The sequence below is a fragment of the Cimex lectularius genome, unplaced genomic scaffold, assembly GCF_000648675.2.
Source record: "Cimex lectularius strain Harlan isolate CLEC.00 unplaced genomic scaffold, Clec_2.1 scaffold6, whole genome shotgun sequence".
Taxonomy (NCBI): domain Eukaryota; kingdom Metazoa; phylum Arthropoda; class Insecta; order Hemiptera; family Cimicidae; genus Cimex; species Cimex lectularius.
This window is the reverse complement of record NW_019392677.1, coordinates 1,481,536-1,509,355: the sequence shown is the minus strand read 5'-3', so window position 1 is coordinate 1,509,355 and position 27,820 is coordinate 1,481,536. Positions and strand designations below refer to the sequence as shown.

The window sequence follows — 27,820 nt, the reverse complement described above, 5'->3', positions numbered from 1 at the left end:
CAAAACCACAATCTGTCCAAGGAATTGAGCTATTAACCTTATTAACCGTGTACGATGGACTCGGTTTGAAAATAGCTAGTTTTATTATAGCTTGGTCATTTCCGGTCATTTGGGGAATATTAGCTTTTATCCATTTTCGCTAATGGGTTTGTTCGATTTTTGGTTTTGTTCACTAAAGAAGTTGTTTTCTCTTTATATGTGCTCCGTGAAAGGTGAAAGGAGTATGTCGGTGTTGACATTACTTGTCGACGTCTACAATCACGCCTTTCACCTTTCACGACGAGCCAATACAAAACAGGGACGAGGATAGGTAGTCCAAAATGATCGCTCCTTACTTCAAGACAATATCTCTTTTGCATTGTTTTTCGAAATAATGAACAATTTTTATCCTTTACTTCATTATTAAAAAACTTAAACAAAATGGAAAAAATGTCACATTCCCAAAGATAGGTTTTATTAATCACCTCTCCGGCTTGTTTATTTAACCGAAATAATTTAAGCTCAGTTCTTGGACTGACATAGCCAAGAGTTCCAATTTCACCTGGGTGAGGGGTTGTCATGGGTGTGGCCAAGCTAAGAAATCACGCTGACGCCAGGTCCGCATGAAACCTTGAACTCCAGACGCACAATCTCGAAAAACACCCCCCTTGGTCAATCGACTGGCAGGTCATTTAGGTTTTTAGAATAGAATGTTCATCCTGTTTATTTCTGTGGGCAGTCCATGCCCCGGGTCGAAGGAAAGGGCTTAAGGCGAGAGAATAAACACCGCCAATGATCGATGGTTCGATGTACAATATATTAATGCAATTCCTTCCTATTTTATTCGAAAGATCATACACAACATGGATATTAATTTGACATCAGCTTACACAAAAAAAAGCAACATTCATCTCTTTTTAGAGGCTCATTTCCATAAAAACAATTTTACTAAATAATACATACGTACTTGACGGTAGAGAGTGTGGAAAACAAGCTGAATTTAAAATACTTTTCTGGAAGAAAAAAGGAGAAGAGATGAAGAAAGATGATAAAAATAGAAAAATACATTTACAGCTTATCCCGTGAGCAAACGTCAATAATTCAAAAGGTTATTATTGTGAAAAGTTTTATCTTACTTCGAAGAACCATGCGTTCTTCCTCATCATAGATGGTTGAAAGCTCGATCAAGAGGAAACAATAGTTCAATTTTTCGGTGAAATAGGACTTCAACCCCGATCCCAACACACCCAAGAAAGTTATTCTACGAGTCAAATGGACCTAAAAAGTCCTTTTGACCCTAGTCTGCTTCCAAATTGTATTCGAGATATCTAACTTTTCATGTCACTTCGATCTTTCACAACTTTTTCCATAAAGCCCCATTTTTCATCAACTATTAATTTTAGTTTGAAAAATGGCAAAAAAGGAGGGAAAGTTCAAAAGGTGGGGTTGGGATGGGATGTTAGTGTCCGAGTGGATCGAAGTCGCGATAGCTCAAGTTATAGAGCAGCGGCGTATCTAGCCGAATATCGTGGTTCGAATCCCGCTCGTGACACTGACTTTTTTATCTCAACTTAAAACCTTAATTAATTGAAAGATATTAATTATACTGCAAATTTAATTACAACAATAAGGATAGGGATTCAATAGGTGGCTAGAGGGCATTCTGCGCCTCGACCTAAATATATTGTGCTCGTTTATATGACTCACTGGCCAGCTTTAGATTGTTCATTAATCTCCAAAGCCTTGCCAGTAGCTCCTCACTGTAGATGTTTGCTTGCTGTTTTTCCCCTCCTAGTTGCAAGAATCTGCACCTACATAGGTCTTCCCAAAAATAGAAAACGGGTTCCGCGGTTTCCTGGTCTTCCTGGCAATGTCTGCACAGTACTTCTTCTGTCGATACTCCAAGTCTTGCGGATGGCCCTACTATGGATCTTTTCGCTTCATACGTGGGGAATGTTCCACCAGGTTTTTTACTCATCAAGCATACATTTTTAGCAACATTCTTTTTGTGGCAAAAAGTCTCCCCCCTTAGTGCAATTGTAGGAGCGACTTCTTTTCTGAAAGTACCATAGCTGTGAGTGTTTACAGAACTAAGAGAATCTTACTTAAAATTAAGATAAGAACTTTGGTAATTCGTAAAAGTTTATCGTCTAAATAATTTTGTCAATGGATTTCTTAAGATTAAATAAAAAGTTTCAGTATCTAATTAAATTTAAAGTAGGATTAACATTATTGGATGAGATTAGGAGGACATTGTAGAACAAACTTGTGAATCAAGGAAGTAATCTGAAAAGTCAAATACCTCATGTATTTATAATGACTTTTTAGTCCAATTTGACATGACCTCCTGACGTATTTTGACGTTATTTGACGGACCCTGTATCAATTATAGAGGGTGTCCTTTTTATTTGGCCGGGAAATTTCTTTTGAACCAATGACGCTACCAAAAAAACAAAAAATACAAATTTAATATTTTTCAGTCGTTTCAAACTTTTTCCTTTTTTGAATAAAAATTATACAGGATACCTCTGGCCCAGTTAAACCTCAAAATTTTAAATACGACCTCTACATAAGCTGATACATCATTTCGAAGGGTTTTTACGCTGGAAACAATGATGCAATCGGATTTTAAATTGGTCAAAAAATGACAAAATTATGGCACAAAGTTTGGAAAAAAACGCATTTCATGTGTTTTGTTGTTAATTCCACTAGTTTGCTTCATAGCTAAAGTAAACAGCGTCCAGGATTCGAAACGAGGACCATGTTCCTCTGACAGCAGATCAAATTGTTATCTAGCGTTGATTGATTATGCTTTTTGAACATAGGGAAAAATATCTCATGTTATTAATTTTTTCGAAGAGAGAAAGTATAATTCCCAACCGGCCGACCTCCGTTCCAACCCGCATAAAAGACTGAAACGCAGCAGGCCTCGCGACCATCTGATTTTGTAACTTCGGCAAGTCTAGAGGCAGCTGTGGACTCACGCCATAATGGCCAATTACGGCCACTTTCACTGGATAGTGGCCATTCGAATCAATCACGCCATACATGTGAATATGCATAAAATATTGTGTTATGTGCATGTGTATAGTACATAATTGTAAATAACGTAATTTTTGCTTGTTGAATTTTATATGCAGTTATAAAATACTCAAATAAATGAAAAAAGAGACATATGTTAGTACATTTTTCTTTGTAGTATTGTAAACAAGACATTTCTTACATATTGGATTCCCTTCTAATTTCGGTTCAACCCGGTTTACATTAATTCTAAACACAATTATTTATCTGAAACCGACGGACGGGGTTCGCTCAATTTCCGTCAAAAATTCCGATTTGGCCAATAAGGGCCGGCATAAATCAAGGCCGGCATAAATTGTCGCGTACAAGCCCATCTTTTCTCATTTTGGGCCCAGATCAATTTTAAGTAATTCAGACGTCGTGTAGAGCCGAAGGGTTAATTTCGTTGTTGACAGTTTAATTCGTTATCGATCGAAAGACCACGGACTCCTTTTTAACAACCTCTAACCAACGCGAGTTTTTAAAATTACTCCCCCAACCCCAACAAACTCTAACTCTTAAAGTCGCACAGACAAAAATAAAAAAAAACCCTTCCAAAACATATTTTGTTCATTATTATTACCTATTTCAATTAATTATCTATGGTCCTATCTTAACCTACAACCTTTCGAATTGCCATTTTTAAAATATCGTGTAATTACGATTTGATTCTCAGCAACTTATAAAGTGGCCATGGGGAACTGTTAGGGAAGTGACTACTTCTTTAATTATTATATTAATACATATAAATTTAGCAGACATAATCGGCCAAATTAATTATTCCAATTAATATTCAACGGTATTCTAACCCATGATCTTCGGCTAAATACGCTGCTTAGCTAACCACTTGAGTTATCGTGACTTCGATCTACTCGGTCTTGGGTTCGAATTCGCTCGTGCCACTAACTTTTTCATCTCAACCAAGACCTTAGATTAAAAGAATAATTAGTAAATAATTCACCTGGTCATTTTTAACCGCTAAAATATACGGGTTATTATTATTACTGTTTTACAGCACAACATTTTTTTAAAAAACAGCGAAAACAGCATAATATGATAATTAATGCCGGAATCATTTTTGCCATTTTTATGTTAAAAAAAATAATAATATAAAACACAATTTAGACAAAGATCAACAAACCCTACAACCTATAATCTTTCAATATTTTTTTTTTTAATACACGAACAAAAGGTGAACACAAGAGTTACGGACAGAGATTATATTTGACGTCCAAGCAACGGATTTTTTTTACAATTTCTTGTATATTATAGATTATTTAGAAGTTTAAATCAATTCAAAACAAGTTCGTATAAGCAACTATTGGCTATTCATACAAAACAATGTATCGCTTATGTATCCCGGCATGTAGAGAAAGGTTGCTCGATGATATAGAAGAGCATGCAGGAAACCCACCCGATATGAGAATTGTACTTGAGCACAGCAGCGAGTATCTGGGTCCTCTATTCCGATTCGTAAGGAAACAAGGTTTTATTGCATATGGTAATGATTGTTTTGAGTCCCTGGCGTGTGTAGCGATTCAATATTAGTGTGAACGAACGTTGGAGGGGTTCGATGGCATAATACTAAGTATCCCACGGAGTACGGACCCACTATTCGGTTAGTTGTTAAAGGGTGAAGGAGGAGTACTGTGTGAATGGTATGTAGATAAGAAAAAAAGTATTTAAGCACAGTGATGATAGTGTAAATGGGATTGGATTTAGGAACTGATCGCATTGGGCGCTGAAATAACCTAGCTGTGACAGGTCTGACTCCGGACTTCCAATACCCCCAGAGTGGGTGGTTCTCGAGGCCTTCCTGTAAAGTACAAAAGCTGGAATTGCCAGTGGAATGCGAATGATAAGCAATACTCTGTATGTTCACATGTACATGCATGTGCAATTTGGGTTTATATAAATTAATGATAAAAAATGAAAGATATCTACAGTTAATATCAAATCTTTTGAAGAATGAATTTATCGCCTATCGGTATTCTATTTTATTTTTAATTCAGGAATAAAAAAGTTATTTTTATTTTGCAAGAGAAAGTTTAATTTAAAATAAACTTGGGTGTTGATTCTTGGTCGTTACTGACAGAAATGTAAGAGTCTTTATTATTTGTCTTTTGATATAAAAAGGGAATGGTACAACCCTTTCATTACTGAAAATTTTCCACGAAGAAAATTACATTTATGATTTGTTCAAAATAGTTGGTACTGACACGTTTTCCGATGTGGAAATATAGTGAACCTTGTAAATTATGTAGTTGAATATTATTAAAGATAATTGTTTTTGTCTCAAACAGACATAGTGGTGGTGGTATCACGTATAAAGCTTCTTCTTTCAAAAGACCATTTTCGGGTGATTTTAACAGATGTGTTGACCTGAAGACGAAGATAATTACATATTTGAAGTTTTAACGGAGGATCTACGGAAGAGGTCAACTCAGAGAAAAAAACTTCCTTTCAGTTTTCGCCGAGCTTTCGACAGTTTTTATACTGTCATCTTCAGGGCCTGCTTTATTATCATGTAAAAAGCAACAATTAAAAACATGAAAAAACAATTGCACAAAAATTGGAAATTTGATATATCTTACTTTAACCTTAATGGGGAAATAAAAAGGAACATAGTGTCGTGGGCACAACGTTGTGCACACTTTTTGCACAATTATTTTATCACAATTTTTGTGCAATTGTTTTTTCATGTTTTTAATTTTTTTTTCTTTTTTTTATGATAATAAAACAGGCCCTGAAGATGACAGTAGAAAAACTGTCGAAAGCTCGGCGAAACTGAAAGGAAGTTTGTTTTCTCTGTGTTGACCTTTTCCGTAGATCCTCCGAAAAACTTCATGTTTCCAGAAGGTCGATAACCCAGCTCATCGTTACAATTACATATTTATTCGTCAAACTTTTTACAATGCATGTGTGTGATGTGACATGAATAGCAGGACCTAGAAAATCCTTGACCATTTATCCCACTTCATTGTTTCTTAAGAAAATGGCGTAGGCAAATGATTTACAAATGAGTGAAGATGTGGGAAAAAATAAGTATGTGTGGGTGCGTGCGCGCGCGCGCGAGAGTGTGTTCGTTGCTTGCAACATTGGTAACTGAACATTTTCAAACCAAACAAACCAATTGGTATTGAAGGACAACCTGTTCCGTGAAAGCGTAATCCTGCGGATTACCCTTAACCTATATTCAAATTAAACGAGTGTTTGTATGCTTTTAACATGTAGGGTGGTGTTTAGCACTTTTGTAATTCAATATATTAAGTTGCCTGCTTCAAGCGTTTGGCCATCTGCATAATCCGTAGCCTGCGCTGCTAATCCGCTTAAGTCTTGTTACCGTCAGAGAATCGTGGAACGAATTAGGCCCGTGAGAAAGCCACGGGGCAATGTTAAAGACCTAAACCACCCGTTGATTGCAAATTTGCTCATAAAGAATACACAAATACGCTGGCCATCATTTAAAAAACCGAACACCCGGTTTTTGCTGGAAAAATGGACTTAGGAAATGCATATTTTCTCTGCCTTTCAAGTCACAGATCTGCACTAGGTCTTATTTATTAGAAAATTTTACGTTGTAACAGGATGTGTAGACCTGAATCAGCGCCGTATAGCAGTCGTTATAAAATTTTAATAAGCTTTCAATTGGTCACCTTCCAATTTGCCCGATGATAAAACAGTTTGTACGTAAATTCAGTACATTTTATGTCTTCAACCCTTGTCGTGTTATGTATTTTACACGGCAAAGTTTCGCAATAAGCTGAATAGTTTTATTTCAACGGGAAAAGGGCAAGCATCTTGTAAATTATGTATGCACAACTAGAAGAATTATTCGCAATTTTTGGTGGTACACGTAAAACAAATAAACGTGTACCTTCTTACTTTAGAGAGAGTGATCCCTTTTTTCCATGAGCACGTTTTTTGTTTTACATGTACCATCAAAAATTGCGAATAATTCGAAAAAGGTTGAAAAAGGTGAAAGGTGACCAATTAGAAAGCTTATTAAATGTCCTATCGATTGCTTGGGAGTCGCGCTACAGAGCTATTTCCTGGCTCCTCATCTCAATTTGAAGTTTTCGTAAAAAGTGCAAGAAGTAATATGTTCCCGAATTTGTGAATTTGGTGATGAATGACTGAAGCTAGGAAAACATTTAAAAAAGTCGTCTTATTCAGCGTAATTTTTTTTAATGAGGCCTAGCGTAGGTATTTGACTTACAAGGCTGAGAAAATGTGCATTTCAAAAATTGGCCATTTTTCGTGCAAAAACCAGGTTTTTTTGTATGCAATGTGTATGAGTACTTGTGATAAAATGGTATGATGTTAAAATTATAAACCCTTACAGATCAGTTTTCACCATTTTTTCAAAACAGCATCTTTTTCCACATTAGGAACATGAATACTTGCAATAGAAAAGGTGTATAATTATAAATCTTTCTAGGCCTCCATCTAAGTATATTATGAATTTAAACTTTCAAGGAACTCATTACAAAAAATTAAACTATTTTTAGAACATTTTAAATTTTATGTATTACATGGGCGCAGCATTCATGTAGAAAATTACGAAAATAAAGTCGTGCCATGACTTGAGACTGGCGGCAGAAAATCAGGGTATAGTGTTCTTTTTTCCATCCGGCAATTACTTCTGGACTTGATCTCTTGCCAAGCCCCATCGACCGTGAACGTGTTCTGTTTCTGCAGTAAAATTTTACAAACAAATTGTCAAATTGTCCTGAGGCCAGTATTTACAGCATGGAATGCTTAGAACAAAAATACTGGTAGGTTTGCAATATTTTATTTCAAAAAAGGGACGTCAGAGGTTGAGAGGTTGCCTATTCTACGAACAAACTAAACTACAAAAAAACTGTCATTACAGGGACTACTGTCATTATGCGGCTTCATTCATGCTAATCACATACAATTCACTTCTACTTTTCATGCTTTTATTCTTCCTTAACGTCATTCACTTCCTGAAGAACTCGTCTTTATTTATTGGCGATTCTTTAAAAAGCAATAAATATTGACAACTTTTCTAGCTATTTGAAAGCGGTAGCGACAATATAGATTCAGGTCGTAATTGTAACTAATTTCATTTACCTATTCATTGAACCAACCGCAAAACAAAAACCAACAATTCATTATTTTTCAAAACTGTCGATTGTACATTTATTAAAACTTGTTTCATGAGTAATCCAATTCCAATGATCTAATTTCTAATAAATGAACATAATTAATAATAGTAATGAATGCGTTTTATTAATAGTCACAATACAAAACATCTCTTAATTTATTTATTCATTACAAATACAAACTGTTGCAAAAACAACCACCACTAATCTTAAATATTGTAGGCAATCCCCTTGTATATTGAATTCTTTCTCGATGCCCTCTGATTTGGCAACACACAATGTTGGCCTTAATCTCTGTCACGTTACACATTTTCTAAAAGTGTATATACAGTGTATGTAGTTAATAAGTCTAGGAATTATAGTTTTCAAGGCTTTTTTGAATTTACTGAATATTTATCAAATTTAGACAGACGATTATGCAAGTTTCCTTACTTATGATATTGTCCATCAATACCTATCTAGTTATTCACAGGACTTACACACAATAAAGGTTTTTTTAAACTGTTTTTTAAACAGTTATACTGAATTTAGAGTTACAACATTGATTTTTTAAAATATTATTATTAAGTAGTCTAACGGTAGAAAATACCTAAGGTATTATGTGGTGATTAGTGACCGTTAATCGATATTTATTTAGAAATCGTGAGATGCGGTCTGGTGTGTTGTAGGTTTCAGAAAAACATTTTCTTTATCGTGCCAACGTTTCGATCTTTATTGAGATCATCTTATTCTTAAAGTATTATTGTTATTTTTAGTTCAATAGTGGGCTAGATGAGATGACAAGTCAAACATGTGAGAGATAAGTAAAGCCGTCAAAATGGTAAAAATTCGAAGCAAAAACCATTGGGAGATTTCATCTAGCAGTCTCCCTGTTGATCTAGCAATCTCCTTTCGTCGTTTCTCTTCATTTTCGTCTGCCTATCGTCGCCGTTTCGGTCTGTCAGATGCTCTGACTTCTCGGCATCTTCAGTGCTGAAACAACTACCTGTGAGAATCGAGTCTCTATTACAAGTTCGTTCCTGTACTCCTGTACCACCTCTACACCTCAAAGGTCCCAACTACACCCTCATGATTTCTCATCAACATTCCTAACCCTAAAACCGATCTTCGGCCCTTGACTCACTCACAAAACAAGGCATACAAATGAAAAGACAGGAACTAAATAAGAGCTTCGGGTGTCTCTATAAACTACTCGTACGGAAACCAAAAAACTGTATTGCAGAAACCGCTTTGGACAAAGAGGTTCAACTATGGGGGACCGCTAAACCTAACAATACTACGAATTCTATCCTTCCAATTCTGTTCTCAAAATCATAGTCAACGGTTCCCATTCTCCCTCTCTTTCTCTCTCACTCTCTCTCTCTCTTTCTTCCTCTATTACCACCCTCCACAACGACCTCAAAATACTCTTGGTAAATTAATTAATCCCCACCAAATTGTCATTATCTAAGTCCCACGATAAGCTCACCCCAACCCTCTAGTCCAATCCATCACTATAATCCCGTCAGTCGACTATAGCGGAGATGGCTCGCCAAGGAGGCCTTATGTAAAGTTGGGAGATCAAGAATGGTTGCTAACTGCTAATTGATATGATCCATTTAATTACTCTTCTTAATTTTTTTTTTTAGATCGTTTTGTATTGCTTCGTGGTAAGTAGTACTGCTTTTGGTCTGTCATTCATGAACTGCCTGCCTTTTTATGTCGGTTAGGATGGTTTCAGTTATATAGCCTTACCAGTTTTTGTGATTATAGCGTCTATTTTGTTACTAAATTTTCCATTTAGCTTTCCAAAACTTCATGCTGCTAAGGACCAATGATTATTAATGAATTGTTGCCATATATTATCTTATGGTTATTATTATTAATTTAATTGCAAATTATTAAACTGTCGTCCTTAAATACATTAAAATTGTAAAATAAAATAAAACGGTTTGTATGTAAATTCAGTACATTTTATGACTTCAACCCCTGTGTTTTGTATTTTACACGGCAAAGTTTCGCAGTAAGCTGAATTGTTTTATTTCAACGGGAAAAGGGCTGTTTCTATTCAAGAACTGCCTGGTTAAAAGAGCCAATGCAAATTTCAACGGGGACGCTGCCTCGGAAATATTTTAAAGTATCTTTTCACTTGTCATTTACACTCGGTAGGGAGAATAAGTCCCGCTTCATAATCGCTGTTGTATTTCCTGTCCCTCCGGGTTTAGTCGACTCATCGATTTTAGACGTACTTCACGACAATACGCAGTCCATGTTCTTTAAAAATTTTGAGCATGTTTGACTCACAGGAAACAAATGTTGTATCCAGTTTAATTTAGATTGCTTCTTAAGAACCACGTGGTTAAATCATCTGCAAGTACAGATTTTGTCTGGTAATAGACTGGGAAAAGGTAAGTTTATTTTCTAACGCCATTTTTTTAACTTCATTTATTTCTAACAACTGTACATTTCTTATATACAACCAGCAGATTGAATATTTTCTGTTTGTGGCATTACGGGCGTTATAAAGAAAGCAACCCATTGGCAGTCGCTCTGGATTAATAAAATGTGATTATTCATTTAAGAGGTCTCTTATCCACATTCTTTTCAGACGTTTACGTGGTAATTGTGGGGAATTTTCAAATTTATCATATTTTAATTTTATACGTTTTTGAGTAAAATTAAACTGGTTACTACTTTCATACGCTTCTTACCAGAGTTGATATTTGCAGGTGAGATTGAAGGATAGAATGTTGTTTGGAAGTATTGAGGATAACCATGCCATCGGCTGTGTTTCTGGGTCGGTAAGAATATTGGGGAATGGGAATATAGAGGATGGGACCTAAGACATACATTGGCAGGCAAGATGTTTTACAGAAGTTACACTTCTTCTGCACGTTGATTAACCCACAGTGGTGGTCGCTATGATAGATGAGGTTACTTTGTCAAACACCTGGGCAATGACAATACAAGCTCTAGTGAAATATAAGTTTAACTTTTCGCTAGACGCATGCAAAACGTCAAAAAAGGATATAAAAGCAGAAAAATAAAATTTCACTTCCTGTAAAATATAGTTAGCTCCAAATACCTTAAAAATATTATGTTCTTGAAATATCACCAGTGAATTCAGGGTGTATAGGATCATAGGCAAAACTATAAATAACATAAAAACGATCATTAAAACAAAACCTAGAAAATGGATCAACGTTAAGGTTGTAAACATTGTACTTCGAAAGGATGGTTTTTTATCAATTTTACAAGTTTTTCATTTACCAAATAACGCTGTTCAAAACTTGTGTGTGATCATTATTGATTACAATGCCATGATTGTAATCTCATAATAGAATTGCCTGAATCGGAAGGTGTCACTTTCCTCAGAAGATCGCCAATTAAAATATTTTCCTTGGGCATTCTTGTTGTACTTTATGATACCAATTGAAATATAAAGGTTGCGGAATAAGGAATTAGCAAATTTAAACAATGATAAATTATATCAACGAAAGAGCATAAAACCAAAAGTAATGTTGACTAAGGATTTAACCATGTTTTCTTCCGTGAGGAATTTGTACTTTTCAGCTTAATTTTTTAACAACGTTGGTTTATTGAAAGAGAATCCGATAAAGCTTAGTACTAAAAGGATTTCGTCATACTTGACGACAATTTGGAAAATATTGTCGAATTAATAACCAATAAAAATTATAACACAATGCGAGTTAATTATCGTAAGACACTATAAAAACTGTATGTGATAATCATAAAATTATCCAGGATCACCTTAGATGACTCAGGATGATATAATTTTACTGTTAAAATAAAGTATACTAGTTCGTATTGCATTTTTATTGGCGTAAATCAATTGTCATTTGTGTGCCCTTCTCAATATCGAACTTTATTTGCCAATCGTCTGAGAAGCGATTCTTTCAATATATACTTTTTAATAACCATTTTTGTGGGAAAATTTTGTGAATGTAAAGGGTACGTGAATTTAGACGAGACCAGGAGATGATCAATAATAACAAAACTGCTGACAAGGGTCCATTATCTCGTAGTCCGGTCCGGCAGACATCGTAAAATAACTTGAGTGAAAGATTTTCAGCCACGTGAACTTTCTTTATTTGGCCTATTAAGGGATAATTTTGCTAAACTAGTAGGTAAAATTGACCCCGTATAATTTAAGGTTATATTGGTTTTAATTTGTTTGCACTGTTTGCACTAAGTATGTACATTACCTAATACTTACATTTTTATCGTTAGATACAATTGTTCAAAAATTGTATATTATGTCATAAGATTGTGTTTATCAAGTACATATAAACTAAAATGAAACTTGTTTTAGAGAATCCTAGCTTATCGGGGACATACGCCTCTTTTACTAGGGCGAAAGGTTAACGGTGTAAAGGGTTAATTACACATTTGGGCTCGGAGTAGATTCTTCTCAAGCGATTTGAAACAAATTTGACCTGGTCATGGCCAATTAGTCCAAGTTATGTTAATCAGTTAGCTTGACGTTAAAACATTCATGGAGGAATCATGCGTAAAAATATTCAGGCCCAGGCGAAAAATTTCTCATTGCCTACTTTAATTAAATTTTGACGGTAAAGAAAACCTCAATAAATACGTCTAAATTTCATTAAATCATGTTGAATAATTGAACCAAGATTTAAGGATTGTTTCCTGGTTCTTCTCAACCAGGTCAGGTCTAGGCCAAGAAAATTCCTTGACACACCTGGGACCGGTTCGAGCAAATTGATTTTAACAAATTTAACTAAACAAACTCAACTCGTCTGAGAATAAGGCACTGTAGGTTCACTCTGGATACCTAATGGCTAGAGAATCACCTGATCTTTGTAAAAACTGTAGGGAATTTGTCACCGTAAAGAGAGAAATATGTTTTAAATGATATATGTATCGACCACTTTTTTACTCGAAAATAATCTCGATTACGGTATGGTCTTGATGAAAAGATAATTCAAATATTACTGCCAAGCTTGCGACCAATTTTAAGGTCATGATCAGGTAAAACAATCGTAAATACATCTACAAATTGAGTCCTTGACAATGTTGGGACAGAGTCGGTCTTCAAAGAAATTTGAAACCACCTATTAACAACTTATTTATGTCGATTGGCAGTTATATGTACGATTGTTTTTTCCCTGATGATGACCTTAAAATAGGTCGCAAGCTTGGCAGTAAGAACTGAATTTTTTTCATCAAGACCATACCGTGGTACAGATTAATTGTGTGTTAAATTCTGTGACCTTTCTAGAAGACAAGTGTTTACCTTCTTACAAATCACTAAATTATTGTTCAAAATCTTGATCACTCTAGCCAGCTGGGTATGGGGTGTATTAAGCTTCTTGGAGTGAGGGGCTCGGCGGGCGCACCTCTGGAAGCCTCGGGTCACTGCAGGTACCCCCGCTGATTGACAGGGGTGTGGACGTTGGCAGTAGCATGCAGTTTGGATGGTCTGCGTGATATTAATTCAGCACAAATGCGTTAATTTTTGGAGTAAAGGGGGGTTGCCTTGGGGGAGTCCGATGCGTTGTCACCGCTCTTCTTCTTGTCCGTCCACGGAGCAACTCAGCCACTCTGTCATAGAGCTCAATCTCTCATGGATTCCATCTAACCAAATTTGATAGATTTTTTAAAATAATAGTTCAATACTATATTTATATTATGTTGCTATAAATAGAAGAAAATTGCTTGTGAAAGGCTTCGGAAGTAATCGCGACTTTTATTTGTCTCGTCCAGATTTTAAAAAAATTATGATCCTAATAAAATTACATAAAATCACGCATCAAACCTGATGTACTTAATTCATCGAAATCTGTTCATATTTATCTTGTTTCAATCAATTTAACAAGAGAAAAATCAATATATACAACTTTCGCACAACTGCACTCACCCAAAATATATAAACAAGGTATTTTGACTTGCTTAAACAACCTAATCTTGTTTTAAGCCGATATTTCTTGTAATAATATATTTATTTATTTTCTTATGTTTTAGTATAATGTATTTTTGTATGTTTATTTTCACTTGGTATCATCTGACTTTTGCTCAGTTCGTTAGCCTCTGGTTATTTTGTACGTGTCCAAGTCAAGCCACATAATTCTAAGCTCCAGTTAACACATTTGTTCTCTGAAACTGAGTACCTGCCTACAAGCTCTCAACTCTCCAGCACCTTTACTATCTTTTGTAGAGGATCAGGAAAGGACAGAAAATTGCTGTTTGTGGTTTCCAGACTTACAAAACAAAAGAGAATGAAAACGAATTGGGTTGATCACAAAGTAATGTCGGTTATTGTTCATTCTTAGGAATGTGTGGTGATTAGTGACCGTTAATCGATAATTATTCAGAAATCGTGAGATGCGGTCTGGTGTGATGTAGGTTTCAGAAAAACATTTTCTTTATCGTGCCAACGTTTCGATCTTTATTCAGCCCTGAAGATGATCTCAATAAAGATCGAAACGTTGGCACGATAAAGAAACTGTTTTTCTGAAACACACCAGACCGCATCTCGCGATTTCTCAATAATTATTCTTAGGAATATTCGATATTCTATAATCCACCAACAGAAGTCATAATGACGTCATAAGTCAACTTCAGTCAGCCGAAAAATCTTGGCCAATCTTTTCTCAGTTCTCACTATGTTTTTATCAAACATGACTGCAGAATCGTAAAGAAAACAGTAGAAAAGCAAATCTTTAAGGTTTATTATTTTTAATTGTCATAATTACTGCAATCAAAAACTGTCAGTGTGTAAATAAAGAACAACCATACAGAAAAAAACGCTTTTTCTGAACTTATCAAAAATGATAAATATTATAGTTATAAAACGATGTGGAGCAAAACTTATTTAACAGCTTTTGATCGATAATATACAAAAAGGTAAAAAATACCTACTTATGATGGTCTATTGATATTGCTTCCTCATTTTCTCTTTCCAGAGGAGAAGCAGTTTATGTATCACTTTCGCGTGTTGGTGTGTGTTAAGTGAACAAACAAAGTAATACATAAAATAATTTAAGTACAAAAACCAAGTTTTTACAGGATTTTACTGACCAATTCTCCCTAGGCGACGACAGGCAACTCAAGAAATTATTACTAAACATTAAGTAAACAATTAATTATACTTTTAATCTAAGGACTTCCTTAATTGAAAAAATTGAAGTGGTCGCCAAAGAGCATGAGAAGATTGGTTGTCAGGGGCAATAAAATCCTTTTTGTGAATATTTATTTTGTTGGTTTATACGACTTAAATTTTCTAAAAATTCTGGTTGAATCGATAACCCGCTTGTACCTAAGAAAACATTAATATATAAAGTAAACAATAGTAATTATTTACTTTAATAAAAAAACATATGATTGTAATAAATATTTTTTTACTTAAATTCATTTACTCATAGATCCGTAGCATAAACCCGGTTTTCTAGTTTTTTGCCTCCTGAAAAGAGCGATTGTGTTCTTCTGTGAGAGAATTTGATTTGATTTTAGAACAACGATCAGTTTTGAGTTTAAAGAATGATTATCGCGCCCGAGTAAATTGTTTAACAGAAGGATTAGTCACGTAATTCGGCTTAGAAGCGTTATCAAAAAAGTACATATTTCTGTCGTGAATCATTTCTTTCTTGGATCGGAAATTTTATACTTTCCATTTTATTACCTGTACTCTTCCCTAAATTTATTATTCCAATTAAGTTTTGTTTTACGTGTTTTTATTGTTACTAAATGATGAGAAACAAGGTAAAAAGAAACAATTAATTAAGGTTTTTAGTTGAGATGAAAAAAAGTTAATGGCACGAGAGGGATTCGAACCCACGACCTTCGGCTAGATGAGCCGCTGCTCTACCACTTGAGCTATCGTGACCTCGATCCACTCGGACATCAACTCCCCATCTCAACCCCACCTTATGAGTTTTCCCTCCTTTTGCCATTTTTCAAATGTCGTGTAATCGGTTTGGATTCTCGACGACAATTGAAATGGCGACGGAGAGCTTTAGTGAAGTGTACATCATTTTTAAATCATTAATAAAGTAAAAAGAAACGTTTGGTGTAAAATCCTACCCCGTTAACCGATGTGAGGCTTAGATGAAACTAATCGCTCAACCTGACAAATGAGCGTTTCTAGTTAACGTAAGGTTAAGAGCTTTTTCATTAAATTGGAAGCAAGTGTATGTACAATATTTTGATTTATCCCGGAAAACGTTATTTCTAGGGCTTCTTCCGCAAACTCAACGAGATATCTGCGAATTTGCGTTATTTCTTATACGTACGTCCTAAATAATTCATTCTTGTATTTTGCTCATAATACTTGGCGCGAGATAAGGCTGTATGTTCTCACATTGATTACATGATTAATTATGTAAGTGGAACAATCTTTAAAGTTAATAAATTATCACACCAACTTATTTAATACGTTTATTAGAATGTAATTAGGTTGAAAATTATCTCTAATATTCACGGGATATTGTTTCCTATGGCAGATAAATTTTTTACTTATTATTTTAAGAACGGAAGAAATGTGTTACTAAAATGTTGTCACCCATTACTTGGAGGATGTAGGGATTACTACAATGAATTGGTCAGCACGTTCTCCTGACATGAATCTCATAGAACACTTATGGGATTATGATAAAGAGGCTGGTTTTAAATCGTTCACCGCCTCCAACGTTGAACAGCTTCCAACCGTTTTGTAGAAGAACGGGATACTCTTTCGCAAGAAATCCGATCGCGTGTTTATTCGATGCCTAGGAGACATAAGGCTCTCTGCAAAGCCAGAGGAAGTAATATGAATAATTAATAGAAAAAATTGATAACAATGGTTAAATTTTAAACGATAACTAAATGATTTTCCGGTGTTTTCGTGATTTGTCTTTGAAACCATCATAATTAAATCATTTTTATTAAAATCTTGAATTTCTGATTATTTTTTTTTTTTGTCTTTGAGAGCATGTACATTTCAAAATTATTGAACAGCTAGCAAATAATCTTTATAGTTCGAACGAAAACAACTAACTTTTACTATTTTATGCTGTAGAAGTGCAAAGAACGAAAACAAGGGGCATAGTTTAATTTGAACCTCATACATATAAATACGTCAAAAACTATAGTTATTTTACGTAATAGGGCAATCTCCATTTAAAAATCACTTAAAAGCTTGCAATAATGAACTTTCTATATGCAGAGAATTATACAAACTGACGATTAGCATAATATTATGTGTCATTTAAAAACACATTAGTGAGATTTTTGAACAAATCCTTAGTAAAAAAATACGTTTATCACATGCAAAGAACGCAAAAAAACGGAGAGTTGGATCTAAACACTACGTAATGTAGAAATGAATGGCAAACCGCAAGTCTACTCTTGGTTATTGGATTGGTGCAAAATTAATGCAGGTTTTGAAAATTAGTTTTATTTTCCCATGTGTTTGTCAATCACAACAAACAAAGCTAAATCCGAAAATCTAGTTTATGGATTATAATAAATACTTTTAACTATTACCTTTTATACAAAACATTTTAGTTTATATTGAATTTTATAAGAGTGATGACGTGCGAAATTAAATATATCCAAACCAGTTTTTCGTCAAATTGATTTATACAAATTTAAACTTGGGGAAGTGCGGGCTAAACTGTGCATAACATCAATGCAGTTTGGGGGAAGGGAAGCAGCGAATGCACGGTGCAGCGATGGTTTCAGAGATTTCCATCTCGAAGACAGAGAAGGTCGAGGAAGGACGACGACCAATTCAAAACGTTGATGAAGATAATCATGATACATGGTTTTGAAAGAAATTCATGTAAGAGAACACGGAAAATTCCGGAAAAGCTTAGCGTTGACCACTCAACCGTTGTTGGACATCTGGAGCAAATTGGTAAAATGGTTGGACAAGTGGGTACCGCACGAACTAACCTAAGCCCAAAGAAATGGAAACTGAAATTGGCACGTCTCTTCTGTTACGCCACCAAAATGATTAATTTCTCGATCGAATAATCACGTGCGATGAGAAACGATTCTGTACGATAACAGGACACAATGGTTTGACAAGGATGAAGCATCAAAACACTTCCCGAAACCAAATCTGCACCCCAAAAAATGGTTATGGTGTCTCTTTGGCGATGTAATGCTAGAGTTGTTCACTATTGCTGAATTATGGGGAAACTAGGACAGCAGAAAAATATTGACAAAATGCCAGTGAAACTGCACGGTCGTTGTCCAGCATAAGTAAACCATTAGGAGCCGATTCTTTTTCACGATAACGCCAGGCCACATGTCGCGATGTCAACCCTGCGGAAACAAGGATTTAGGATATGCAACTTTACTGCCGCACCATCCATTTTCACCCGACATCTCGCTAACATACTACTACTTTTGTAGACATTTTGATCACTTCTTGAGGGATAAAATTTTTAGAGAACGCGGTGAAGCAGAAAACTCCTTTCAAAACTTTATTGTGAGTCGAAAATTTGTATGTCAGTGGAATAAAAAGCCTTATTAACATGTTGATAAAGATGAACAGATTTTGACGGAAAATATTTCGAATAAACTTTCTTAATTTTATAAAAAAGAAAAATAAATTTTGACTGCCTTTTCTAAACTTGCGTTATTTTTGCACGAGCACAATATTATATGCTACATCATTTTTTTTTCAAATTTTCTAACGGTGACATCAACTTTAGTCCTCAGAGTTAGTACAATGTATAAGTTAAGAAGGATTACATGTATTACGGATGAGAAGCTACGTAATAATTGTGAAACAACACCAACAGGCATTTCAATAATAATAAATGACAAATAAAGTTATGTAGTATTTTACACTAACAACAGTTCTGCAAATTGGAATAGAAACTGGTAAATAAAACGGTTCGGACAGGCTATCATTTCAACACCGTTTGTGACCTAGACGTTGTTCCCACTCGACAACAAAAAATATCCTTGAGGTGTAGAACAACCCAGAGAGCATGAACAACGAAATTCCCGCCAACAATTCAGTCCAACAATAGGATCCAAAAAGCCAATATTTCCTGAAAATAAATAAACGATAAAGAAGCTGGTTGTAATCGTGATTGGCATTTAAGAATTTGGATAATTAGTTAATTGTGTTATAAATATAGTATAATTATGTCAACTAATAAAAAAATTAATTACAAACTTTCTTAAATTGAACTTTCACAAATTTCATTAAGTGAGATAATTAGGGAGAAAACAGTTTAATAATAATAAAAATTTATAATTTTTATAATATTAAAAAATGAGTAAAATCTTCTTTCGTTTTAATTTTCAAGTGGAATGATTACTTAAATGGGAAAACTGAATAACTCAAAAAATTTCCTACAAATCCATATTACTTCGAGAAATTGAACAATTATTTCTATCATTACTTTAGAGATGGTGAGATGCGGTCTGATGTGATACAGGTTTAGAAAAATATTTTCTTTATCGTGCCAATGTTTCGATCTTTACTGAGACATCTTCAGGGCCTGGGATTTACAAACATTGTTTAAATTATACAAATTCATATAACATATGAATAATAATTTGTACAATGATGTACATAATATAAAATTTTTAGATTTAATCAGAGTATTAGTAGTAGTGAGTGCAAATACTTTCAAATCAAATGCTTTAAATCATTACATAACATCACTAAATATTACACAAAATTATGTCGATTATAATTCAAATCCCCCTAAGAATATCGAGTACTCTGGGAGAGTAAATCCAGACTTATATGTTTGTACTAGGTGTTGTGTATATTTATTGGAATGATTGTCATCTATTAACTGAAAAGAAGGGATTGTTTAACCCCGCTCGGAGAAAGTGTGTGATATCTGCAGAGTAAAAGCAAGTTATTAGAGAGAATGGGATAGGTTCCACCACGCCCCGAGGAATAGCGAGTACTTAAGGGAGTGAATGTGACCAGACGTCTATGTTTGTGGTGATATATACCTGAGGTACAAGCGAGAGGCTAGCATTTTAGGATATCGATTTAGTGTCCATATAAAAATAGAAAGTAAGTAACAGATTGAGACGCTCAAATGGCTGAGGTTGAAAAATAGGCGTGAAAGACCAGGAAAAGAAGTACAAACACTACAAATAAACACGCAGAGGGCCGGCGATGACCTCAGCTGTCTCAACTTCTCTCATTATATATACAAGGTGTCTTTATCAACATGTGACAGCAGGTTTTCCTTATCTTTTGAACTTACATTTTTGCGCAGATTCCAAAACGGTCGTAAATTTTTTCAAACGTTAAGTATCGTCGATATCGACGTCACTTTTTTATTTCAAATGGGAACACCACATGTTTAAATATTTCCTGAAACTAGATTTTTTTCTGAGAAAAATTAGTACCACAACTTGAGAACACATCCAAAATTGACGGCTCTAGGATTATTTGAAAATGTTAAAAAATTAAGGACATTTCATAAATAATGTTTACTCAACGCAAGTTTCGATTTTCTTGGTTTTCCTCATGAGATGTTGATTGGGATGGGAAACTTCCTTTTCTTGACGTAGTTGTCATTAGAGATAATGGAAAATTAATAACTAACTGGTATTGGAAACCAACCAGCTCTGATAGGATGCTACATTTCTCATCCAACCATTCCTTTCAAATGAAATCTAACATAGTTTTTAACCTCATGGACAGGGCTCTGAAATTGAGTGATGATCGGTTCCATAGTGAGAACAAGGAAAAAGTGCGCTCTATGTTAATAGACAATGGTTTTCCCAGATCATTAATAAATAGATTAATGGAAAACAAGACAAGAGCAACAAGGGTTGAGAATATAACTGTCGAGCGGAAACTTACATATGTAGCTGGAACATCAAGCAAGTTAAAAAAACTGTTGAAAGGAAAAATAGATAATGTAAAAATTGTTTACAAATTTAACAATAAAGTAGGTAAGAATTTTTACACAAAACTTAAATGTAAAGAACCTCTACTACAAAAATCTAATGTAGTGTATCGCATTAAATGTGCACAATGTCCCACTGTACGGCCAAACAAAACAATATTTATCCGAACGGGTGCGGCAACATAAGTATGATTGCAATGATGAAGAAAGGCCGGGAACAGCACTATCCAAACATACACACGCTACGAAACATAATTTTGACTTCGATGGAGTCAAAATTGTGGCTTCTGAACAAAATACAGGACGTAGACTTTTGAGGGAAATGATATCTAGTCATCAGGACAACATGGCCTGTAATTTAAAAACAGATTTGAATAATTTAAGTGTGATGTACAGTGGGATCCTAGAAAAAGATAAGGTCTCTCCCAAAAGATCGTAACAATACTTGCGTACATATTTATTTATTTATTTATATATTATAACAGGCTGTGATAACATAGAATTATCAATGTATTAGAAAAAGATCTTGTTTTTAAAAATTGTGGGAAATGATTGTTATCATTAGGTGATAGCTCCCACCTGATAACGTGATAAACACAATTTTCTAGTCAAACGCCTGTGATATTTATGTACAAAAAGAATATTATTTATTAAGTAATTGTTACTGGTTTTAAAAAATGCCTATATATATAAGAGGCTGTTAAGAAGAGGTTTTTATTTATTTATTTATTTATTATATATGTATATAGTTTATTTATATACATATCGTGGAATGTGCAATGTGTTTACGATTTGACTTTGTATCTGTAATAACAAAAAACTGATATTTTATAACTATTTATACAATTTATAACTGTCTAAATGATTATGATGATTCCCGGAAATTTCCGTAATTTTGTTAACATTTGGTGGCATTGTGTTACACATTTTTTTCAGCAAAATCTAGTTTCAGAAAAAATATTTAAAAATGCAGGTTCTCATTTTTTTATATCTACGCAAAATTATAAAGGGAGTTACCATTGGTCACTTTTTTATATCTGTTCAAAAAATTCGTAAACTCTGCTAGCGCAAGTTAAAAAAGGCACCTTGTGTAAGCCAAACCTTGTCCTAAAAAATAAATTCGGCTGTGCAGTTGTGTTAAGAATATCAATCATCATCACTTAAAAAAAAGTAAAAAAGGGTGATGATTGTATAGTTTTATTTATGATGAAATCAGATTAGCAATAATATCCGTAAGTCAATTATTGCTTCAAATGAACAGTGTTCATTGTCCCACTAAAACCCATCCTTGATTTTTCCACATCCCAGCTTGTCTGAACTGTGGACAAATTCCCTGCCGCAATCAAAGCTAGATTTGCTATTTAAATGGGGAGTACATTTACATTGGATTACCCGATTTTAAAGGAACTTTTTATGATGATACTAGTTTGAAAAATATTAGACACGTGTCCGAGCGTTCGTTTCAATTCGCGCTAGAAGTAGAGATATAAAATAATAATAATAAAGAGTAATTTTGTAGTAATTTATATAATTTTTTTTAAATGTGGTTTTCTAAATTTATTGTGCACATTAAGGCACCTAGTTTATTCGTTATTCTAAGTAGGTTAAGAAAATAATAAATATTTTATGGAAAGACGTTAGGTATAATTTATAACATAAAGTTACAAAGCTTCAGGAGTCTCCGTTGGTTTATCTGATGTTAACCCCATGCAGGAGGATGAACGGCGCCCACACATCCCTCCCAATCTCGGAATACGGGAAAACATGCGGCAGGATCATCTGCTGCCAATTCCGAAGTCCTGCGCGCTCAGCCCTTTTCTGCCCTACGTACCATTTATGAGTAGTTAATGGGGCAATCATGATTCTTAGTGGTTACCAAAATCAAAACATGCTTCTAGTAAACTGGTCAAAAAACGTGAATTTCAAAAACAAAAAATCGTATTCGGTTTAACCACCCTTTAAAACACTTAAATACTAATTTACTAATTTTCAAAGTCAAAAAATACTGTCATGAAATTCACGACAATTTTTATTCAATTGACTTTTTGTTTATCTTTTTGTTATGTTGTAATTTTCAAGTTAAATTATTATTATTAACAATGAAGTAAACCTTATTAATTTTCAAACAAACAATAATTTATTTAGAAAAAAATCTTATTTTTTATTTGTTTAAATTGTTCAGTCGAGAAAATTTTATTAATTTGTTATTTCGATTTGTATTATATAAAAATGTAAATAGTTCATTTGCCAAATAGTTTGAAAAACTAGCGCTGCTTTCGCCATAACGTGTAGTAGCTTGAAGGCAGTCGTAGAGTCTACTTCATATAAACTATCGTTAACAGGTTGGCAAAAGAAAATATTTTAATTCTTTTTTGTATGATTATTTTGATTGAGATTTTTTTATATTTTGTTTCGAAGATTTTGAGTTTGTTTGTTTATTTTTTAAAAAGGAATATAATTNTTATTTATTCGCTGAATGTAGCTCTGGATTTTCTTTGTACTTCAACATTATTAGAACCGTTCAAAGTTGACATTCTATTCTTTCAGATTAGATCAACATGTTTACAATGTTTGTCATAATAAGTGAAAAAAATAAGAACGAAATGAACAAACTCCCATCGAAAATTTTATTTTATATCTCCAGTTCAATTTATGCTATTAGATATAAGTTGTACGTTCATGTAATATATCCTGTAAATCCGCGGAGTCGTTTCAAAGTTATCACTATTTTTGTGATATTCGAAAAAAATCAGAAGCGACAAATTTGATTTAAAGTTTTACATTTAAATTAGTTTGCGAGCACGTACAAAATTTAGGGATATACTAAATTAACACGAAAGCAGTGAAATAATTCTATGAGAATTTTGAGAAAAATGCTAAAACTAAGATCAATTACGAAAAAAATATCGGATAAAAGTTTTTAAAGTTAAAACCGAGATTCATTAAGATTTAAAATAAGTTTCAAGTCGATTTTTCGCTAATTAATCTTCTTTTAATACAAAAAACATGTTAAGAATTTATTTTCTTTTGTTGCCGAACTACAGATAATTTGACCATCACACCAGTGAATTTGCACCAATTTTACAAATTGTGAAATACTGGTATGCGAGAAGTCTGTGGCCATGATTGGTGTATTAAATAATAAACTCCTGAAGATGACAGACTGCGTCTGAGAGACAAATTCGTTGATAATAGATGTTTGAGACGATCAAACTACAAATAACAGATAAATGTTGTGGAATTATGTTTTAAGCTGTCAGTTATTTCGTCTACGTTTGATACGAGAACCTTTGATCCCACCTACTGCCTGCATAAGAAACATCCTTGTGACTTTACACAACTGAACGAGCCTGAACATGGAGATTCTCAGCCAACAATTTCTGTTTGACGACAAATTCTCCCTTTTTGAGTATATGTATCAAAATTTAATAAATTATAACTTAATTAATTAATGTTAATATAATATTAAGACGAAGGAAAAATACACCAATCTTTCAAAATTCACCAATTAAATCAACAATGTTCCCAAATAATAAACTAAAGCTAAATTCCTACTATTCTAAGCAATATTTCGAAAATTTGTTGACACTGGATTTGCATAAAAATGAAAAAAAAGAACAGCTTAGGCGTCTTCGCTTCCCCTAATTGGCCAATTACGCAAATAATAACGTAAAAAAATGCTGTAGAATTTTAATGGCAATAATAATTATTTGGAAATCGTTAGATGCGGTCTGGTGTGACGTAGGGTTTAGAAAAACATTTTCTTTATCGTGCCAAGGTTTTGATCTTTATTGGGATCATCTTCAGGTCCTGGGATTTATAAACATTGTCACTAAACACCACACAATGGTAATAATATTATAATAGTAGCTAAAAGAATTTATTATGGATTGAATAAAGATATAAAAAGCAATCGGAACAGATATTACTACTATGCAATATGATATCAATGACAACACACAAGCTTCCTTTTTGTCAGCAAGCCAAACATTTTGTAGAATAAATGTAAGTAATTCGTAATTGTGATGTCAACACAAAATAATTTAGGACGATCTATAATGCAGTATTGCAATAAATAAAAATAATAAACGTACTATATTTTGAGAGTAACGAATATGAATTAAATGCGATAACGGTCAAAATTTCATGTGTCAAATAAATTCTAACAATTCTCTTCTAAGAGATACTAAATTTTAATAATAATGATTATTGATGAATTTGTATCTAATAATGTAAACAAAACCAAAGTTCACAGTACTCTTTTTAAAAGAAAAATGTGAAATCAACTTCAAATTTAGGAATTTGACGAGAAAAATGAAAAGCATACAGATATTTTTGGAGAATTGAGTGTGAATTGATTGCAAAATTTGTCAACACTTCAATTATAACTAATATTTTGTAAAAAAAAAATACGAAATTTTCTATCAACTTGCTTTTAATAACAATGAACGTTTGTAAATGTTTTATTAATAATGTAGTCAAACCTCAAGTTCGCAGAAATTTTAAATAGAAGCATGTGATTCACCTTACATATAGACTATACTGGAATAATATCCTGATAATTGTGAAATATGCAGGGCGCAAAGAATTGGCGAAATTTGCCAAAATTTTATTTACCAAATCAGTTCTAACAAATATTTTCTCAGAATTGGGAAATTTTCTGTCACTATTTAATGACAATGACCTAGCATAAAAGTGAAAATATGTAATCAAACCTCGTCCACAGAAATTTTAAAAAGAAGCGTGTGATTCAGCGTACAATATAGAAATTTAACAAGAATATTGGGATAATATTCTGTTATTTTTGAAGTATGGAGTGCGACTTGAAATAACGATAAAAATCAAGACAATTATGTGAAAGAGGTTGGGACTGGCGTCATTTCGACACCGTTTCGTTGGGACCCGACCGTTGACCCTATTCAATCAACAGAAGAAAAAATTATATACAAATAACTCTTGGGATGTGCATCGCAGCGAGATTGAACGCCATCCAACAACTGGTTTAACGACTTGGCAAAATTAATGACAGAACAAAGTGTAAATTGTTTAGCGAGGTAAAGGGCGGGTTACCTAGGGCAAGAGGCCGGCCGGTACTGGTATTGATTGTTGGTCGGATGCTGCGTGAGGCATCGCTTCTCCGAACGTAAGACTGGCTCGCCCAGGGCGGCTCGATTCCAATCTGGTTCCGGTGGACGATTGAACAACGTGACGTCCTCGAAAAACGGCAACAACTTCAAATCCCGGGTTCGAAAGCGCCCGCCACGGAACTTCGACTGGACTTAGCGTCGTAATGGATCAGCGACCGGTGAAGCTTGAAGGAGGGGGATCGCAGACGGATTGGTGGGGAGCTCCCCACCAAATAACCGACAAACCCGGCCACCCTTGCTTTCTGCTCACCTCACTGCTCACCTTTCTACTGTACGTTCGAACAACCACGCTCACGGTCGCCGCGCTTGACCGTTTTTTTTTTCTTCTACATGGTTTATAAAGGGACGGCGAAAAGAAATTTTCTAGTGGACAGAGTCGATTTAGTGGACACCCTTTTAATTGGAAATTATCTTGGACCAATTATCTTGCATTAGCCACTTATAAATTGGTTGTTACCGTTTACTTTGGACGGCCTATCCTCGCTACTCTCCAAATGGAGAAATCTGACAATTCTATTACGATGTTCCTTCTCTATTTTTTTATATGTATTACCATGCATTACACACACTGATGACGAGCGAGCGACAGATAGAGAAAGTGTTCAAGAGATAGAGGGTGAAAAAGGAAGAAAAAGAAAAAAGCATGAGAATGAATGAGGTAGGGATAGGATTGGAGAAAAGAAAAAGAGAAATTTTGAAAAAAGAACCATGAGCCATGAGAAGAAAAGATATATTAGAGAATGATATTCCGTAAAATAAAGAGAATGAGAGAGAGATTGATGAAGTGGGATAGGTAGACAGAGATAGAGAGATGAAGATATATATAGTTTTATATATATAGTTATGTTAGACTTTTAAGGTCTTTTTTATGAAACAATTAAAATACAATTTTAACAAGTACAATAATAATTGTAATTTTTTTTTATTATACCATTATTTTAATAAAGGGAAAAAATTAAAAATAAAAGGCACTGTAAGGGAAACAGAATTTATTCTCTCCAATTATTTCTTCTTTTTTAAATTATATTTACACTCTTCCTTCTTTTAAAATTGAATCTTCAAACTTAAATCTTTACAAAAAATAAAATCAATTACTCTTGAAACAATATTAAAAAAATTAAAATATAATTAAGAAGTATTTAAACTGTTGTTAAAAATAAATGAATTCATAATATTTATGTATGCGCAATCCCCAAGGAATAAAATTAAGGAAATATGGAATAGGAAATAACTCACACGATGAATGCTGTTTTCCTGATGTTTTCTCATAAGATGATTCTTCACAAGCCAAGTTGAAGCAGCTACGTTCGAGGTGGTTTGTTCGCCGTCTCCCCATGGAATGCCTCCTGTCCACAGCCTTTCAGCACTTTTGTCTCCCACGAGTTCCAAAGTCCATCACCTCCTTCTCGTTCATTTCAATTTGTTTGTTACAGTTATATATATATATATATATATAGAGAGAGAGAGAGAGAGAGAGAGAGAGATAGAGAGAGAAAGAGAAGGAGGGAGAAAGAGAGCGACAGAGAAGAAAGTGATGAATAATATGAATATAAATCGAGGGTGAAATAAAGAAAGGGAGAAAGAGAGAATGAGAAAAAAAGCGTGAGAATGAATGATCTAGAGATAGTAATGTAGAAAGGAAAGAGGGAAATTTTGTCGAAAG

General features: G+C 34.0%; 1 protein-coding gene across 2 annotated transcripts in view; it reads right to left on the bottom strand.

The window, feature by feature from the left end:
• The window catches only part of LOC106673839 (beta-1,3-galactosyltransferase 5), a 107,501-nt gene extending 79,970 nt beyond the window's left edge, over positions 1–27,531 (bottom strand). Inside the window, exon 1 of one of the 2 annotated variants that reach the window (XM_014406164.2) lies at positions 27,394–27,531. The gene's annotated coding sequence lies outside the window, so the exon portion shown is untranslated. Of the gene's footprint in view, positions 1–26,080; positions 26,318–27,393 lie in introns of those variants that run through there. The other variant, XM_014406162.2, reaches the window with a different exon arrangement.
• Positions 27,532–27,820: the final 289 nt, after the last annotated feature.